Source organism: Ranitomeya variabilis, chromosome 1 (genome assembly GCF_051348905.1).
Source record: "Ranitomeya variabilis isolate aRanVar5 chromosome 1, aRanVar5.hap1, whole genome shotgun sequence".
NCBI classification, from domain to species: Eukaryota; Metazoa; Chordata; class Amphibia; order Anura; family Dendrobatidae; genus Ranitomeya; species Ranitomeya variabilis.
Window position 1 is genome coordinate 7882632 of NC_135232.1, and position 15256 is coordinate 7897887.

A 15256-nucleotide genomic window follows, 5' to 3' on the forward strand; every position below is an offset into this window, starting at 1 on the left:
ACCATCCTGACCTGCTTAACAAGGGACTCCCAATCATCCAAAAAAACCAGAATATCATCCAGATACACAATCATAAATTTATCCAGATATTCGCGGAAGATGTCGTGCATAAAGGACTGAAAGACAGAAGGAGCGTTAGAAAGTCCAAAAGGCATCACCAAGTACTCAAAATGGCCTTCGGGCGTATTAAATGCAGTTTTCCATTCATCACCCTGCTTAATACGTACAAGGTTATACGCACCACGAAGATCTATCTTGGTGAACCAACTAGACCCCCTAATGCAAGCAAACAGATCAGATAACAATGGCAAAGGATACTGAAATTTGACCGTGATTTTGTTTAGAAGGCGATAATCAATACAAGGTCTCAGAGAACCATCCTTCTTAGCCACAAAAAAGAACCCCGCACCAAGAGGGGAGGAGGAGGGGCGAATAAGTCCTTTCTCCAAAGACTCCTTTATATAACTCCGCATAGCAGCATGCTCCGGCACAGACAAATTGAAAAGTCGTCCCTTAGGAAACTTACTACCAGGAATCAAATTTATAGCACAATCACAGTCCCTATGAGGAGGTAGAGAACTGAGTTTGGGCTCATCAAATACATCCTGGTAATCTGACAAAAAGGCAGGGACCTCAGAAGGAGTGGATGAAGCAATTGACACCACAGGAGCGTCGCCATGAATTCCCTGACAACCCCAACTTGACACAGACATTGCTTTCCAATCCAGGACTGGATTATGAGTCTGCAACCATGGCAGGCCCAACACGACAACATCATGCAAATTATGCAATACAAGAAAGCGAATCACCTCCTGATGAACAGGAGTCATGCACATGGTCACTTGTGTCCAGTACTGAGGTTTATTCGTAGCCAAAGGTGTAGCATCAATTCCCCTTAGTGGAATAGGGAATTTTAAAGGCTCCAAAACAAAACCACAGCGCCTGGCAAATGACCAATCCATCAGACTCAGGGCAGCACCTGAATCTACAAAAGCATTAACCGGGTAAGATGACAGGGAACAAATCAGGGTAACAGACAAAATGAACTTAGGCTGTAAAGTACCGATGGTGACAGATTTATCAATCTTTTTTGTGCGCTTAGAGCATGCTGAGATAACATGAGCTGAGTCACCACAGTAAAAGCACAACCCATTTTGCCGTCTATAATTTTGCCGTTCACTTCTGGTCAGAATTCTATCACATTGCATAGACTCAGGTGTCTGTTCAGAAGACACCGCCAAATGGTGCGCAGGTTTGCGCTCCCGCAAACGCCGATCAATCTGAATGGCCAGAGTCATTGACTCATTCAGACCTGCAGGCGTAGGGAACCCCACCATGACATTCTTAATGGCTTCAGAAAGACCTTTTCTGAAATTTGCAGCCAGGGCACACTCATTCCATTGAGTAAGCACCGACCACTTCCGAAATTTCTGGCAGTACACCTCTGCATCATCTTGCCCCTGAGAGAGGGCCAACAACGCTTTTTCAGCCTGGTTCTCAAGATTAGGTTCCTCATAGAGCAATCCAAGGGCCAGAAAAAACGCATCCACACTGAGCAATGCAGGATCCCCTGGCGCCAATGCGAAGGCCCAATCTTGAGGGTCACCACGCAAGAAAGAAATAATAATCTTAACTTGCTGAACAGAATCCCCAGAGGAACGAGGTTTCAAAGAAAGAAACAACTTGCAATTGTTCTTAAAATTCAGGAACCTAGATCTATCTCCAGAAAACAACTCCGGAATAGGTATTCTAGGCTCTGACATAGGACTGTGCACAACAAAATCCTGAATACTTTGTACCCTTGCAGCAAGATGATCTACACTGGAGGCTAAACTCTGGATATCCATATCAGCAGCTGAACTCAGAGCCACACCAAGATTAAGATGTACTGTTATGATCCTAGTGGCAAGGATCGCAGGTTGGACTAGCTAAGTAACAGAAAAGACTACTAGCTCTGGGGAAGTGGTAACTAGATTGACCGCAACCTGATCCTGTCCGCAAACAACTATAAGTAGCCGTGGAACGTTGCCTAAAAATCCTAGATGTCTCTTCACGGCCTGAGAAACTGACTATTCCTGGAGGAAAAGAAAGTCCTCTCTTGCCTCAGTGGAATGACCCCAAAGATATAGAATAGCCCCCCACAAATATTAACGGTGAGTTAAGGGGAAAGCACAAACGCAGAGATGAAATCAGATTTAGCAAATGAGGCCCGCTAATACTAGATACCAGAAAATAGGAAGGAAACTGTGCGGTCAATAAAAAACCCTATTCAAAATATCCACGCAGAGATTACTCGAGCCCCCGCACCAACTAACGGTGCGGGGGAAGCAACTCCGTACCCCAGAGCTTACCAGCAAAAAGAAATCACATATTAGCAAGCTGGACTAGACTCATCATACACAGAAATCATAGATGAGCAAAAAATATTCAAACAGAACTTAGCTTATCCTGAAGAGGCAGAAAACGAGATAATCAGGAGTAATCAGAATAGCACTGAATACATTGACAGCCGGCAACAAGTGGAAGTGAAGCAGAGCTAAATAGGAGCCTCCCTGGTGAATAACGAGGCAGCTGATCCAGCCAGATCCGCAGGATAATAAACCAAACCACCAGGGGGAGCCAAAAAACCAAAGTCACACAATACCATCTGTGACCACAAGAGGGAGCCTGAAAACGGAGTTCACAACACCTATGCCTATGCAGGACTTTTGAACACCACTGTATATAGCACTGTACAATATAGGGACAGTGTATAGGGCACAATGTATATGGCACTATATGAGAGCACAATATAGGGACAGTGTATGGGGCACAATGTATATGGCACTGTATGAGGGCACAATATAGGGACAGTGTATGGATGCACAATGTATATGGCACTGTATGAGGGCACAATATAGGGACAGTGTATGGGGCACAATGTATATGGCACTGTATGAGAGCACAATATAGGGACAGTGTATGGGGGCACAATGTATATGGCACTGTATGGGGAGTGGTATGGTGGGTGGCCATGTGATATATACCACCCATTAACCACATGGCCACCCGCCATACCTCAGGGGGCACAATATAGGGACAGTGTATGGGGGCACAATGTATATGGCGCTGTATGAGGGTAAAATATAGGGACAGTGTATGGGGGCACAATGTATATGGCGCTGTATGAGGGCACAATATAGGGACAGTGCATGGGGGCACAATGTATATGGCGCTGTATGAGGGCACAATATAGGGACAGTGTATGGGGGCACAATGTATATGGCGCTGTATGAGGGCACAATATAGGGACAGTGTATGGGGGCACAATGTATAGGGCACTGTATGAGGGCACAATATATGGACAGTGTATGGGGCACAATGTATATGGCGCTGTATGAGGGCACAATATAGGGACAGTGTATGGGGGCACAATGTATATGGCACTGTATGAGGGCACAATATAGGGACAGTGTATGGGGCACAATGTATATGGCGCTGTATGAGGGCACAATATAGGGACAGTGTATGGGGGCACAATGTATATGGCACTGTATGAGGGCACAATATAGGGACAGTGTATGGGGGCACAATGTATATGGCACTGTATGGGGTGTGGTATGGTGGGTGGCCATGTGATATATACCACCCTTTAACCACATGGCCACCCGCCATACCACAGGGGGCACAATATAGGGACAGTGTATGGGGGCACAATGTATATGGCGCTGTATGAGGGCACAATATAGGGACAGTGTATGGGGCACAATGTATATGGCACTGTATGAGGGCACAATATAGGGACAGTGTATGGGGCACAATGTATATGGCACTGTATGGGGTGTGGTATGGTGGGTGGCCATGTGATATATACCACCCATTAACCACATGGCCACCCGCCATACCACAGGTGGCACAATAAAGGGAGAGTGTATGGGGGCACAATGTATATGGCACTGTATGAGGGCACAATATAGGGACAGTGTATGGGGCACAATGTATATGGCGCTGTATGAGGGCACAATATAGGGACAGTGTATGGGGGCACAATGTATATGGCACTGTATGAGGGCACAATATAGGGACAGTGTATGGGGCACAATGTATATGGCACTGTATGGGGTGTGGTATGGCGGGTGGCCATGTGATACATACCACCCATTAACCACATGGCCACCCGCCATACCACAGGTGGCACAATAAAGGGACAGTGTATGGGGCACTGTATGGGGCACAATATAGGCACTGTGTATGGCCCACAATATATATGGCACTGTATGAGGGCATAATGGTGCAAGGGTACAGAGGGCATTGTACATGACATTTTATGGGGGCACAGTATAGATTACAGTGTACAGCGAGAATAATATAGATGGTATTCTATGGGAGATGCAATGCTGGTGGCACTAAAGGTGGTACTGTATGTTTCATACTAAAAGAGGTACCATGAAGGATACACTAAGTATATATGGGCCCACTGTATATTGTAGGTTACAGTGTATCGGGGCGCTCTGTAAGTGGTAGTGTATGGGGGCACTCTGTAGGTGGTAGTGTATGGGGGCACTCTGTAGGTGGCAGTGTATGGGGGCACTCTGTAAGTGGCAGTGTATGGGGGCACTCTGTAGGTGGTAGTGTATGGGGCACTCTGTAGGTGGCAGTGTATGGGGGCACTCTGTAAGTGGCAGTGTATGGGGGCACTCTGTAGGTGGTAGTGTATGGGGCACTCTGTAGGTGGCAGTGTATGGGGGCACTCTGTAGGTGGTAGTGTATGGGGCACTCTGTAGGTGGCAGTGTATGGGGGCACTCTGTAAGTGGCAGTGTATGGGGGCACTCTGTAGGTGGTAGTGTATGGGGCACTCTGTAGGTGGTAGTGTATGGGGGCACTCTGTAAGTGGCAGTGTATGGGGGCACTCTGTAGGTGGTAGTGTATGGGGCACTCTGTAGGTGGCAGTGTATGGGGGCACTCTGTAGGTGGTAGTGTATGGGGCACTCTGTAGGTGGCAGTGTATGGGGGCACTCTGTAAGTGACAGTGTATGGGGGCACTCTGTAGGTGGTAGTGTATGGGGCACTCTGTAGGTGGCAGTGTATGGGGGCACTCTGTAAGTGGCAGTGTATGGGGGCACTCTGTAGGTGGTAGTGTATGGGGCACTCTGTAGGTGGTAGTGTATGGGGCACTCTGTAGGTGACAGTGTATGGGGGCACACTGTAAGTGGCAGTGTATGGGGGCGCTCTGTAGGTGGCAGTGTATGGGGGCACACTGTAAGTGGCAGTGTATGGGGGCACTCTGTAGGTGGCAGTGTATGGGGCACTCTGTAGGTTGCAGTGTATGGGGGAGCTCTGTAGGTGGCAGTGTATGGGGCACTCTGTAGGTGGCAGTGTATGGGGGAGCTCTGTAGGTGGCAGTGTATGGGGCACTCTGTAGGTGGCAGTGTATAGGGGCACTCTGTAGGTGGCAGTGTATGGGGCACTCTGTAGGTGGCAGTGTATGGGGCACTCTGTAGGTGGCAGTGTATGGGGAGCTCTGTAGGTGGCAGTGTATAGGGGCACTCTGTAGGTGGCAGTGTATGGGGGCACACTGTAAGTGGCAGTGTATGGGGGCGCTCTGTAGGTGGCAGTGTATGGGGCACACTGTAAGTGGCAGTGTATGGGGCGCTCTGTAGGTGGCAGTGTATGGGGCACTCTGTAAGTGGCAGTGTATGGGGGAGCTCTGTAGGTGGCAGTGTATGGGGCACTCTGTAGGTGGCAGTGTATGGGGGCACTCTGTAGGTGGCAGTGTATGGGGGCACTCTGTAGGTGGCAGTGTATGGGGGCGCTCTGTAGGTGGCAGTGTATGGGGGCAATCTAGGTGACAGTGTATGGGGGCGCCCTCTAGGTGGCAGTGTATGGGGGCACTCTGTAGGTGACAGTGTATGGGGGCAATCTAGGTGACAGTGTATGGGGGCGCCCTCTAGGTGGCAGTGTATGGGGGCGCTCTGTAAGTGACAGTGTATGGGGGCAATCTAGGTGGCAGTGTATGGGGGCAATCTAGGTGACTGTATGGGGGCGCTCTCTAGGTGGCAGTGTATGGGGCACTCTGTAGGTGACAGTGTATGGGGGCACTCTAGGTGACAGTGTATGGGGGCACTCTGTAAGTGGCAGTGTATGGGGGCGCTCTGTAAGTGGCAGTGTATGGGGGCACTCTGTAGGTGACAGTGTATGGGGGCACTATGTAGGTGACAGTGTATGGGGGCACTCTGTAGGTGGCAGTGTATGGGGGCACACTGTAAGTGGCAGTGTATGGGGGCACTCTGTAGGTGGCAGTGTATGGGGCACACTGTAAGTGGCAGTGTATGGGGCGCTCTGTAGGTGGCAGTGTATGGGGCACTCTGTAAGTGGCAGTGTATGGGGGAGCTCTGTAGGTGGCAGTGTATGGGGCACTCTGTAGGTGGCAGTGTATGGGGGCACTCTGTAGGTGGCAGTGTATGGGGGCACTCTGTAGGTGGCAGTGTATGGGGGCGCTCTGTAGGTGGCAGTGTATGGGGGCAATCTAGGTGACAGTGTATGGGGGCGCCCTCTAGGTGGCAGTGTATGGGGGCACTCTGTAGGTGACAGTGTATGGGGGCAATCTAGGTGACAGTGTATGGGGGCGCCCTCTAGGTGGCAGTGTATGGGGGCGCTCTGTAAGTGACAGTGTATGGGGGCAATCTAGGTGGCAGTGTATGGGGGCAATCTAGGTGACTGTATGGGGGCGCTCTCTAGGTGGCAGTGTATGGGGCACTCTGTAGGTGACAGTGTATGGGGGCACTCTAGGTGACAGTGTATGGGGGCACTCTGTAAGTGGCAGTGTATGGGGGCGCTCTGTAAGTGGCAGTGTATGGGGGCACTCTGTAGGTGACAGTGTATGGGGGCACTATGTAGGTGACAGAGTATGGGGGCACTCTGTAGGTGGCAGTGTATGGGGGCACTCTGTAGGTGACAGTGTATGGGGGCGCTCTGTAGGTGGCAGTGTATGGGGGCACTCTGTAGGTGGCAGTGTATGGGGGCACTCTGTAGGTGACAGTGTATGGGGCGCTCTGTAGGTGACAGTGTATGGGGGCACTATGTAGGTGACAGTGTATGGGGGCACTCTGTAGGTGGCAGTGTATGGGGGCACTCTGTAGGTGACAGTGTATGGGGCGCTCTGTAGGTGGCAGTGTATGGGGGCACTCTGTAGGTGGCAGTGTATGGGGGCACTCTGTAGGTGACAGTGTATGGGGCGCTCTGTAGGTGACAGTGTATGGGGGCACTCTGTAGGTGACAGTGTATGGGGGCACTCTGTAGGTGGCAGTGTATGGGGCCCTCTGTAGGTGGCAGTGTATGGGGCGCTCTGTAGGTGACAGTGTATGGGGGCACTCTGTAGGTGACAGTGTATGGGGGCACTCTGTAGGTGGCAGTGTATGGGGGCACTCTGTAGGTGACAGTGTATGGGGGTGCTCTGTAGGTGACAGTGTATGGGGGCGCTCTGTAGGTGGCAGTGTATGGGGCACTCTGTAGGTGGTAGTGTATGGGGGCGCTCTGTAGGTGACAGTGTATGGGGCGCTCTGTAGGTGGCAGTGTATGGGGGCACTCTGTAAGTGGCAGTGTATGGGGGCGCTCTGTAAGTGGCAGTGTATGGGGGCACTCTGTAGGTGACAGTGTATGGGGGCACTATGTAGGTGACAGAGTATGGGGGCACTCTGTAGGTGGCAGTGTATGGGGGCACTCTGTAGGTGACAGTGTATGGGGGCGCTCTGTAGGTGGCAGTGTATGGGGGCACTCTGTAGGTGGCAGTGTATGGGGGCACTCTGTAGGTGACAGTGTATGGGGCGCTCTGTAGGTGACAGTGTATGGGGGCACTATGTAGGTGACAGTGTATGGGGGCACTCTGTAGGTGGCAGTGTATGGGGGCACTCTGTAGGTGACAGTGTATGGGGCGCTCTGTAGGTGGCAGTGTATGGGGGCACTCTGTAGGTGGCAGTGTATGGGGGCACTCTGTAGGTGACAGTATATGGGGCGCTCTGTAGGTGACAGTGTATGGGGGCACTCTGTAGGTGACAGTGTATGGGGGCACTCTGTAGGTGGCAGTGTATGGGGCCCTCTGTAGGTGGCAGTGTATGGGGCGCTCTGTAGGTGACAGTGTATGGGGGCACTCTGTAGGTGACAGTGTATGGGGGCACTCTGTAGGTGGCAGTGTATGGGGGCACTCTGTAGGTGACAGTGTATGGGGGTGCTCTGTAGGTGACAGTGTATGGGGGCGCTCTGTAGGTGGCAGTGTATGGGGCACTCTGTAGGTGGTAGTGTATGGGGGCGCTCTGTAGGTGACAGTGTATGGGGCGCTCTGTAGGTGGCAGTGTATGGGGGCACTATGTAGGTGGTAGTGTATGGGGGCACTCTGTAGGTGGCAGTGTATGGGGGCACTCTGTAGGTGGCAGTGTATGGGGGCACTATGTAGGTGGCAGTGTATGGGGGCACTCTGTAGGTGACAGTGTATGGGGGCACTCTGTAGGTGGCAGTGTATGGGGGCACTCTGTAGGTGGTAGTGTATGGGGGCACTCTGTAGGTGGCAGTGTATGGGGGCACTCTGTAGGTGGCAGTGTATGGGGGCACTATGTAGGTGGCAGTGTATGGGGGCACTCTGTAGGTGACAGTGTATGGGGGCACTCTGTAGGTGGCAGTGTATGGGGGCACTCTGTAGGTGACAGTGTATGGGGGCGCTCTGTAGGTGACAGTGTATGGGGGCGCTCTGTAGGTGACAGTGTATGGGGGCACTCTGTAGGTGGCAGTGTATGGGGGTGCTCTGTAGGTGACAGTGTATGGGGGCGCTCTGTAGGTGACAGTGTATGGGGGCGCTCTGTAGGTGGCAGTGTATGGGGGCGCTCTGTAGGTGGCAGTGTATGGGGGCACTCTGTAGGTGACAGTGTATGGGGCGCTCTATAGGTGACAGTGTATGGGGGCTCTTTGTAGGTGACAGTGTATGGGGCGGTCTGTAGGTGGCAGTGTATGGGGGCGCTCTGTAGGTGGCAGTGTATGGGGGCGCTCTGTAGGTGACAGTGTATGGGGGCGCTCTGTAGGTGGCAGTGTATGGGGGCTCTTTGTAGGTGACAGTGTATGGGGCGCTCTGTAGGTGGCAGTGTATGGGGGCGCTCTGTAGGTGGCAGTGTATGGGGGCACTCTGTAGGTGGCAGTGTATGGGGGCACTCTGTAGGTGACAGTGTATGGGGCGCTCTGTAGGTGACAGTGTATGGGGGCACTCTGTAGGTGGCAGTATATGGGGGCACTCTGTAGGTGACAGTGTATGGGGGCACTCTGTAGGTGGCAGTGTATGGGGGCACTCTGTAGGTGACAGTGTATGGGGGCGCTCTGTAGGTGGCAGTGTATGGGGGCACTCTGTAGGTGGCAGTGTATGGGGGCGCTCTGTAGGTGGCAGTGTATGGGGGCGCTCTGTAGGTGACAGTGTATGGGGGCGCTCTGTAGGTGACAGTGTATGGGGGCGCTCTGTAGGTGGCAGTGTATGGGGGCACTCTGTAGGTGACAGTGTTTGGGGGCGCTCTGTAGGTGGCAGTGTATGGGGGCACTCTGTAGGTGAAAGTGTATGGGGGCACTCTGTAGGTGGCAGTGTATGGGGGCACTCTGTAGGTGGTAGTGTATGGGGGCACTCTGTAGGTGGCAGTGTATGGGGGCACTCTGTAGGTGGCAGTGTATGGGGGCACTATGTAGGTGGCAGTGTATGGGGGCACTCTGTAGGTGACAGTGTATGGGGGCACTCTGTAGGTGGCAGTGTATGGGGGCACTCTGTAGGTGACAGTGTATGGGGGCGCTCTGTAGGTGACAGTGTATGGGGGCACTCTGTAGGTGGCAGTGTATGGGGCACTCTGTAGGTGGCAGTGTATGGGGGTGCTCTGTAGGTGACAGTGTATGGGGGCGCTCTGTAGGTGACAGTGTATGGGGGCGCTCTGTAGGTGGCAGTGTATGGGGGCGCTCTGTAGGTGGCAGTGTATGGGGGCACTCTGTAGGTGACAGTGTATGGGGCGCTCTATAGGTGACAGTGTATGGGGGCTCTTTGTAGGTGACAGTGTATGGGGCGGTCTGTAGGTGGCAGTGTATGGGGGCACTCTGTAGGTGGCAGTGTATGGGGGCACTCTGTAGGTGGCAGTGTATGGGGGCACTATGTAGGTGGCAGTGTATGGGGGCACTATGTAGGTGGCAGTGTATGGGGCGCTCTGTAGGTGACAGTGTATGGGGCGCTCTGTAGGTGACAGTGTATGGGGGCACTCTGAAGGTGGCAGTGTATGGGGGCACTCTGTAGGTGACAGTGTATGGGGGCGCTCTGTAGGTGACAGTGTATGGGGGCACTCTGTAGGTGGCAGTGTATGGGGGCACTCTGTAGGTGACAGTGTATGGGGGCGCTCTGTAGGTGACAGTGTATGGGGGCGCTCTGTAGGTGGCAGTGTATGGGGGCGCTCTGTAGGTGACAGTGTATGGGGGCGCTCTGTAGGTGACAGTGTATGGGGGCGCTCTGTAGGTGGCAGTGTATGGGGGCGCTCTGTAGGTGACAGTGTATGGGGGCGCTCTGTAGGTGGCAGTGTATGGGGGCTCTTTGTAGGTGACAGTGTATGGGGCGCTCTGTAGGTGGCAGTGTATGGGGGCGCTCTGTAGGTGGCAGTGTATGGGGTCACTCTGTAGGTGACAGTGTATGGGGCGCTCTGTAGGTGACAGTGTATGGGGGCACTCTGAAGGTGGCAGTGTATGGGGGCACTCTGTAGGTGACAGTGTATGGGGGCGCTCTGTAGGTGACAGTGTATGGGGGCACTCTGTAGGTGGCAGTGTATGGGGGCACTCTGTAGGTGACAGTGTATGGGGGCGCTCTGTAGGTGACAGTGTATGGGGGCGCTCTGTAGGTGGCAGTGTATGGGGGCGCTCTGTAGGTGACAGTGTATGGGGGCGCTCTGTAGGTGGCAGTGTATGGGGGCTCTTTGTAGGTGACAGTGTATGGGGCGCTCTGTAGGTGGCAGTGTATGGGGGCGCTCTGTAGGTGGCAGTGTATGGGGGCACTCTGTAGGTGGCAGTGTATGGGGGCACTCTGTAGCTGACAGTGTATGGGGAGCTCTGTAGGTGACAGTGTATGGGGGCACTCTGTAGGTGGCAGTATATGGGGGCACTCTGTAGGTGACAGTGTATGGGGGCACTCTGTAGGTGGCAGTGTATGGGGGCACTCTGTAGGTGACAGTGTATGGGGGCGCTCTGTAGGTGACAGTGTATGGGGGCCCTCTGTAGGTGGCAGTGTATGGGGGCGCTCTGTAGGTGACAGTGTATGGGGGCACTCTGTAGGTGACAGTGTATGGGGACGCTCTGTAGGTGGCAGTGTATGGGGGCACTCTGTAGGTGACAGTGTATGGGGGCGCTCTGTAGGTGGCAGTGTATGGGGGCACTCTGTAGTTGACAGTGTATGGGGGCACTCTGTAGGTGGCAGTGTATGGGGGCACTATGTAGGTGGCAGTGTATGGGGGCACTCTGTAGGTGACAGTGTATGGGGGCACTCTGTAGGTGGCAGTGTATGGGGGCACTCTGTAGGTGACAGTGTATGGGGGCGCTCTGTAGGTGACAGTGTATGGGGGCACTCTGTAGGTGGCAGTGTATGGGGGCGCTCTGTAGGTGACAGTGTATGGGGGCGCTCTGTAGGTGACAGTGTATGGGGGCGCTCTGTAGGTGGCAGTGTATGGGGGCGCTCTGTAGGTGGCAGTGTATGGGGGCACTCTGTAGGTGACAGTGTATGGGGCGCTCTATAGGTGACAGTGTATGGGGGCTCTTTGTAGATGACAGTGTATGGGGCGCTCTGTAGGTGGCAGTGTATGGGGCGCTCTGTAGGTGGCAGTGTATGGGGGCACTCTGTAGGTGACAGTGTATGGGGCGCTCTGTAGGTGACAGTGTATGGGGGCACTCTGAAGGTGGCAGTGTATGGGGGCACTCTGTAGGTGACAGTGTATGGGGGCGCTCTGTAGGTGACAGTGTATGGGGGCGCTCTGTAGGTGACAGTGTATGGGGGCGCTCTGTAGGTGGCAGTGTATGGGGGCGCTCTGTAGGTGACAGTGTATGGGGGCGCTCTGTAAGTGACAGTGTATGGGGGCGCTCTGTAGGTGGCAGTGTATGGGGGCTCTTTGTAGGTGACAGTGTATGGGGCGCTCTGTAGGTGGCAGTGTATGGGGGCGCTCTGTAGGTGGCAGTGTATGGGGGCACTCTGTAGGTGGCAGTGTATGGGGGCACTCTGTAGGTGGCAGTGTATGGGGGCACTCTGTAGGTGGTAGTGTATGGGGCGCTCTGTAGGTGGCAGTGTATGGGGGCACTCTGTAGGTGGCAGTGTATGGGGGCGCTCTGTAGGTGGCAGTGTATGGGGGCGCTCTGTAGGTGACAGTGTATGGGGGCGCTCTGTAGGTGGCAGTGTATGGGGGCTCTTTGTAGGTGACAGTGTATGGGGCGCTCTGTAGGTGGCAGTGTATGGGGGCACTCTGTAGGTGGCAGTGTATGGGGCGCTCTGTAGGTGGCAGTGTATGGGGGCACTCTGTAGGTGACAGTGTATGGGGCGCTCTGTAGGTGACAGTGTATGGGGGCACTCTGAAGGTGGCAGTGTATGGGGGCACTCTGTAGGTGACAGTGTATGGGGGCGCTCTGTAGGTGACAGTGTATGGGGGCGCTCTGTAGGTGACAGTGTATGGGGGCGCTCTGTAGGTGGCAGTGTATGGGGGCGCTCTGTAGGTGACAGTGTATGGGGGCGCTCTGTAAGTGACAGTGTATGGGGGCGCTCTGTAGGTGGCAGTGTATGGGGGCTCTTTGTAGGTGACAGTGTATGGGGCGCTCTGTAGGTGGCAGTGTATGGGGGCGCTCTGTAGGTGGCAGTGTATGGGGGCACTCTGTAGGTGGCAGTGTATGGGGGCACTCTGTAGGTGGCAGTGTATGGGGGCACTCTGTAGGTGGTAGTGTATGGGGCGCTCTGTAGGTGGCAGTGTATGGGGGCACTCTGTAGGTGGCAGTGTATGGGGGCGCTCTGTAGGTGGCAGTGTATGGGGGCGCTCTGTAGGTGACAGTGTATGGGGGCGCACTGTAGGTGGCAGTGTATGGGGGCTCTTTGTAGGTGACAGTGTATGGGGCGCTCTGTAGGTGGCAGTGTATGGGGGCGCTCTGTAGGTGGCAGTGTATGGGGGCACTCTGTAGGTGACAGTGTATGGGGGCACTCTGTAGGTGGCAGTGTATGGGGGCACTCTGTAGGTGGTAGTGTATGGGGCGCTCTGTAGGTGGCAGTGTATGGGGCACTATGTAGGTGGCAGTGTATGGGGGCACTCTGTAGGTGACAGTGTATGGGGGCGCTCTGTAGGTGGCAGTGTATGGGGGCACTCTGTAGGTGACAGTGTATGGGGGCGCTCTGTAGGTGACAGTGTATGGGGGCACTCTGTAGGTGGCAGTGTATGGGGGTGCTCTGTAGGTGACAGTGTATGGGGGCGCTCTGTAGGTGACAGTGTATGGGGGCGCTCTGTAGGTGGCAGTGTATGGGGGCGCTCTATAGGTGGCAGTGTATGGGGGCACTCTGTAGGTGACAGTGTATGGTGCGTTCTATAGGTGACAGTGTATGGGGGCTCTTTGTAGGTGACAGTGTATGGGGGCACTCTGTAGGTGGCAGTGTATGGGGGCACTCTGTAGGTGACAGTGTATGGGGGCACTCTGTAGGTGGCAGTGTATGGGGGCGCTCTGTAGGTGACAGTGTATGGGGGCGCTCTGTAGGTGACAGTGTATGGGGGCACTCTGTAGGTGGCAGTGTATGGGGGCACTCTGTAGGTGACAGTGTATGAGGCGCTCTATAGGTGACAGTGTATGGGGGCTCTTTGTAGGTGACAGTGTATGGGGCGCTCTGTAGGTGGCAGTGTATGGGGGCACTCTGTAGGTGGCAGTGTATGGGGGCACTCTGTAGGTGACAGTGTATGGGGCGCTCTGTAGGTGACAGTGTATGGGGGCACTCTGAAGGTGGTAGTATATGGGGGCACTCTGTAGGTGACAGTGTATGGGGGCGCTCTGTAGGTGACAGTGTATGGGGGCACTCTGTAGGTGGCAGTGTATGGGGGCACTCTGTAGGTGACAGTGTATGGGGGCGCTCTGTAGGTGACAGTGTATGGGGGCGCTCTGTAGGTGGCAGTGTATGGGGGCGCTCTGTAGGTGACAGTGTATGGGGGCGCTCTGTAGGTGACAGTGTATGGGGGCGCTCTGTAGGTGGCAGTGTATGGGGGCTCTTTGTAGGTGACGGTGTATGGGGCGCTCTGTAGGTGGTAGTGTATGGGGGCACTCTGTAGGTGGCAGTGTATGGGGGCACTCTGTAGGTGACAGTGTATGGGGGCGCTCTGTAGGTGACAGTGTATGGGGGCGCTCTGTAGGTGACAGTGTATGGGGGCTCTTTGTAGGTGACAGTGTATGGGGCGCTCTGTAGGTGGCAGTGTATGGGGGCACTCTGTAGTTGGCAGTGTATGGAGGCACTCTGTAGGTGACAGTGTATGGGGCGCTCTGTAGGTGACAGTGTATGGGGGCACTCTGTAGGTGGCAGTGTATGGGGGCGCTCTGTAGGTGGCAGTGTATGGGGGCGCTCTGTAGGTGACAGTGTATGGGGGCGCTCTGTAGGTGACAGTGTATGGGGGCGCTCTGTAGGTGGCAGTGTATGGGGGCGCTCTGTAGGTGGCAGTGTATGGGGGCACTCTGTAGGTGACAGTGTATGGGGGCACTCTGTAGGTGGCAGTGTATGGGGGCACTCTGTAGGTGACAGTGTATGGGGCGCTCTGTAGGTGGCAGTGTATGGGGGCGCTCTGTAGGTGGCAGTGTATGGGGGCACTCTGTAGGTGACAGTGTATGGGGCGCTCTGTAGGTGACAGTGTATGGGGGCGCTCTGTAGGTGACAGTGTATGGGGGCGCTCTGTAGGTGGCAGTGTATGGGGGCGCTCTGTAGGTGACAGTGTATGGGGGCGCTCTGTAGGTGACAGTGTATGGGGGCGCTCTGTAGGTGGCAGTGTATGGGGGTGCTCTGTAGGTGGCAGTGTATGGGGGCACTCTGTAGGTGACAGTGTATGGGCGCACTCTGTAGGTGGCAGTGTATGGGGGCACTCTGTAGGTGACAGTGTATGGGGCGCTCTGTAGGTGACAGTGTATGGGGGCACTCTGTAGGTGACAGTGTATGGGGGCGCTCTGTAGGTGACAGTGTATGGGGGCCCTCTGTAGGTGGCAGTGTATGGGGGCACTCTGTAGGTGACA

At 54.4% G+C, this 15256-nt stretch overlaps 1 protein-coding gene across 1 annotated transcript in view; it reads right to left on the reverse strand.

The window, feature by feature from the left end:
• Positions 1-15256, reverse strand: part of LOC143802070 (C-type lectin domain family 2 member B-like) — a 66358-nt gene that overhangs the window by 12833 nt on the left and 38269 nt on the right. The window lies entirely within an intron of this gene.